General features: G+C 40.6%; 1 non-coding gene across 1 annotated transcript; it reads left to right on the forward strand.

Moving 5' to 3' along the window:
* The first annotated feature begins 2,864 nt into the window (after positions 1 to 2,864).
* On the forward strand, positions 2,865 to 2,970 carry LOC141422050 (U6 spliceosomal RNA). Its single transcript, XR_012446714.1, has one exon. It is a non-coding gene; the product is annotated as a U6 spliceosomal RNA (small nuclear RNA).
* Positions 2,971 to 4,763: the final 1,793 nt, after the last annotated feature.

A 4,763-nucleotide genomic window follows, 5' to 3' on the forward strand; every position in this document is an offset into this window, starting at 1 on the left:
AAGTCAGCAAGTCCTTCTTCTTTTCCCTGCTGCATGTCAAAGGCCTTGGCTATGTTATGGGACTGTGGAACAGATTTCCTAATTCCTTTAATGATCAGATTCCTCAAGTCCCTCATTTTTCCAGCTGTCAGGATCGTTATTATTCCAATGAGGATCCTCAAGAGGAAATTTTCTATCAGTCCAGTCAACTCTGGGGCCCAGGGGGTGCTCTCTCTCCATATGACCATGGTGGCTCTCCTTATCACAAGTCTTTCCTCCCCAGAGAATAAGATTCCCAGAATTACATAAGTTCCACTCAGGTAAAAATTTGTGGGCCCAGGAATTGTTCAAGCTAGAGGACAACCTCATGTGGATCTTCTAAAAGGGACTATAATTCTCTCTTAAAATTCCATATCTCAGAGCTAGTCAGTGAAGCATTGACAAAACCGAAGTTTCCACCTCCAATTGGGACCTCTCTGAGTGGATAGAAGGTCTGGAATATCATCATTGGAGACCAGGGAAAAGGGAAGTTTTGAATGTTCCTCTGACATTGTCGAAGCTCCCATCTGAGCCCTGAAAAGGTCAAGCTATGACCGGAAGTTGGGGCTGAGACTGGTTGGGAGTCACTGAAGGGCTTAGAGGTGGGGCTAGACTGAATGTCCGGGGACTCCTGACCGGAGCGTTTGTCCCAATCTTGGGTTTCTGCCTGAGGAGCCCCTTGAATTATAAGGAAGAAAGAGGTTCCCATCTGGAGGGTTTTTCCTTTGGCTCTATTTTGTTTTCCATTTTATCATCTTTCACTGATTTTAGAGGGAACAGGACTATAGGTTCCCATCTCCAACAGAGAACATATTCAATTTCTTATTGGCTTCCTGGGGTTTTATCATTAATATATTCAATCAGTAATTAACATACCTAGACCCAATCTTGGCCAGAAAACTGCTGGTTTGAGAATGGGTCCCTGAGTCCAGATAAAACAGCAATATTTAATCATTTGTTACTTCTTTTTGCCTTTGGTTCTTAGGTTATTGAACCAGTATCTTAACATCTGTTCCGAGGGGCTATCTGAAGGAATTTTATTTGTGGATCCATTTTCCCTAGAGCTCTTTTTACCTGTGTGGCTCCCCATCCCAGTCTATCTAGCTGGTGAGAAAACCCAATAGGTGCTCAACCTCTCTAATTCCCCAGAGGTGTCTTATATGCTACCCCACATGCTTTGTTCCTTTCTGACTGATTCCCTCGTGGGACAATATACAGCAGATGGCACTATTTAGCAATAGGCCAGTTGGTAAAAAATCCCGGAGTAGGACCTTGTGGTTGTAGGAAAGCTGTATGTAGCCACCTGGATACCTATGGAACTGCAAATCGGAACTTCGCACTCACTTCCTATCTTAGACACATCTCATTCACTATCACACAACCCCCAAGACCTTCCCTTTGGTCACCAAGGAATACTTTGCTAACCAATGGCATTTCTTACATTGGCCTGTGCATAAGATTTGCTTGACCACCGTGGTATGTGGGCCCTTCCTGCCCGTGTTGCTAAGAGAATCCACACCCAGGAATGAGTCCCCAGTCCAAGGGTGCCAGTCACCGGATACCCTGGGGCCCTCACAACATGGCAGAGGGGCACGCCTCCCCTGGAGGAAGGGGCTTCTGATAACTTCTCCCTGGATGGAAGTCAAGATTACCAGACCATGAACCAAAATTTGTTAGAAATGAATATTCCAATTGAAGATACAGGAATAAAGTAACACAAACTTTACTTCTGGCCAGAAGGGTGCTAGCATGCAGGTGGACAAAACCAGCGCACAGCAGCGTGAGCAGTCTGTTCCCCCTAGTATCTTCAAGCAAATAATCTGCCTCTTATCCTAGATTGGTCCAGATGAAAAGTTCACAATCTTCTCAGCTACCTGAACTTCTATACCTACTTGAGGGAGGTATAGTGGGTAATTCTCATGATCAGAGGGGGCTCAGCAGGAATCCAGACAAAGAAGCCAGAAACACAGGCAATTAAAATGGTGACTTTGATAGAAAAGACTATTTTCTCACATTCTCAACTTGTTTGTTTTTTTTTTTTTTTGTCATCGTGTGTATTTTTCTGATTTGACCTGTTAGCACCTAAGGACTTGTAATTTTAAGAAATTCCTTCATCAATCATTGTCTCTTCCAAACAAACTCTCCTAAAATTTCTTGGATCCTACCACCCATTAATAATACTACCTTTCCACTGACCATCACTTCCTTCATGTCCTCACTTCCTTTCACAGCTTAAATCTACACTTCCACTATTCAGTCATTCTCTTGCACATATCTTGCCTCGAACTTCTCATTCTGTCTTGGTAAAACTCTACTTCTGTAGATGTTCATCTATGTGCTTGCATTCTTGTTGCTGAATGAAAAACCCACTGCAGAAAGACACAACAACCATGTTCACTGACTTTGCTTTCAATTAATGGTCAGTGTAGCCCAACAATCAAATCATATTTCCTAGTTCATTCATATTCCCACTCAACATAACTTTCATACCTTCTCAGCTCAAACCTTCAACTTACTGTTCATCATGATTTTCAGCAATCATCTTCTTCTATGTCTCTGAGGAAATAGATACAAGTGAAAGAAAACCCCAGTACAGCATATACACACCTTATTATATGTATGCCCACCCATCTAACCTCTTTCCCTGTCCAGATGGATAAAATTTCCATAATCTCACCCAAGGCCAATGCTTCAGCTTCTCTACTAGATCCCCTGCTCTGGGATCTCACTCCTGTTACTATCTCTTCTTTTTTCCAAGGCTATAAATGTTTCATCCTCTGGTGAATCTTTTCCTGATAAGCACTAAATCATGGTAACATTGTTATTATCTAAAAAAAAATCATAAAGTGCTCACTTCAGCAGCAAAAATACTAAAATTGGAATGATCAGAGAAGATTAGTATGTCTCCTGTGTAAAGATGACATGCAAATTTGTGATGCATCCATATTTTTATAAATAAATACAATGTTTGGGGTGTAAAAAAAAAACCAATGGCAAGATGCAGGGGAATAGGAACGCTTATATACTGCTAGTGGGAATGTAAATTAGTCTAGTCACTATGGAAATCACCTTGGAGTTTCCTCAGCAATGAAAAAATAGAACCTCCAGAAAAATGTTTTAAAATGACTACAATTAATTTCACTGAGTCACACAATCAACAAATTGTATTAGTATAGGATCACCCAAATTTTAAAAACAAATAGGAGGATAGGTAGGAAACCCAAAACTTGAAAGTGTTTGATGTCCCCACTGCAGAGGAGCTAATACAGTAACCTTAAAATGACAGAGGTCAACACAAGAAGGGGATCAGGAATCAGTGTAAAGGTCACTTAGAGATAAATCAGCTTGGGTTGTAACACACTTGCACGTGGAAGCAATGCTAGGAATCTCTCTGTATAGCTATCCTTATGTCAACTAGCAAAAATACTATGTCTTTCTTAATTTGATTATGTCTACTCTTCAACACAATTGGAGAAAAGGGCAGAACAGGTTCTGCCTGGAAGTGAGGGGTTGTGGGGAGAAGGAGGAGGCAGGGGGCAGGTGGGGAGAAATGGCCCAAACAAAGTATGCACATATGAATAAATGAATAATTAAAAAAAGACTCGAGAAAAAAACAAAAAAAATGTGGCATATGATACAGTTCTTCATAAATACAATAAGTCACATCTATCACGTGCCTAATAGCACTATAATTTCAAAGTAGAGATATATGTAAATGACATTTTAAGAGATAAATTCCAATTTTTTGTTATACAAAATTGCCTGTATTTTCTAATGGTGAGAAACTTTAAATGTTTTTAATAAAAAATAATAATAATAAACTATCCTATTACCTTACTTTCCCTCCATTCTACACTCCATTACAACCCTTTCCTTTATAACAAAACTTCAAATATGGAGTTGTCTATATTCAATGGCCCTTCTTTATCTGCACCCATTCTTTTTTGAATCAGCTCCCAGCAGCCCCAACTTTTCTTATCAAGAGAAAATAGGAATTCCTTTTAAATTTGATTGCTGAATTCAACAGGAAATGTACAGTCCTCATTTGTGTGTGTGTGTGTGTGTGCGTGTGTGTGTGTGTGTGTGTGTGTGTGTGAGGGTACTGGGGTTAGAACACAGGACTTCATCCTACCTAGGCAGGTACTCTACCACTTGAGTCACTCACACCTACAGCCCTCTTTGCTCATTATTTTGGAGATAAGATTTCACTTTTTCCCCAGGCCAGTATGAACCACAATCCTCCTATTTTAGGCTTCCTGCCATTGCTAGAATGACAGGCACCTGCCACCACACCCAGTTTTCTTCCACTGAGATAGACTATTACAAATTTTTCTTGCTGGGACTGGCCTGGACACATCCTTCCAAACTCAACCTCCCACATGGCTTGAGATGACAGGCATGCACCACTGCATCCAGCTATTGGTTGGGAACTGTTTGCAGACCTGGCCTTGAACTACAATCCTCCCTATCTTAACCTCTCAAGAAGCTAAGATATATGCGTGAGCTATCAGCACCCAGCTCAGTCCTCATATTTTTGATGCCTCAATAGTATTTGACACATTCACTTTGAATAGTTGAAATATTTTTATTACTTGACTTCCAGGATATCATACCTCACTGGTTTTCCCTATTGACTGCTTCTTCTGAGTCAAATTTGCTACTTCCTTCTAATTTCTCTGTTTTCTAAGCATTAGGGTCCCTCATGACTTAATATTTTGACTTTCTTCCATATGCTTCAACTCATA

Source organism: Castor canadensis, chromosome 3 (assembly GCF_047511655.1).
Source record: "Castor canadensis chromosome 3, mCasCan1.hap1v2, whole genome shotgun sequence".
Classification (NCBI taxonomy): Eukaryota; Metazoa; Chordata; class Mammalia; order Rodentia; family Castoridae; genus Castor; species Castor canadensis.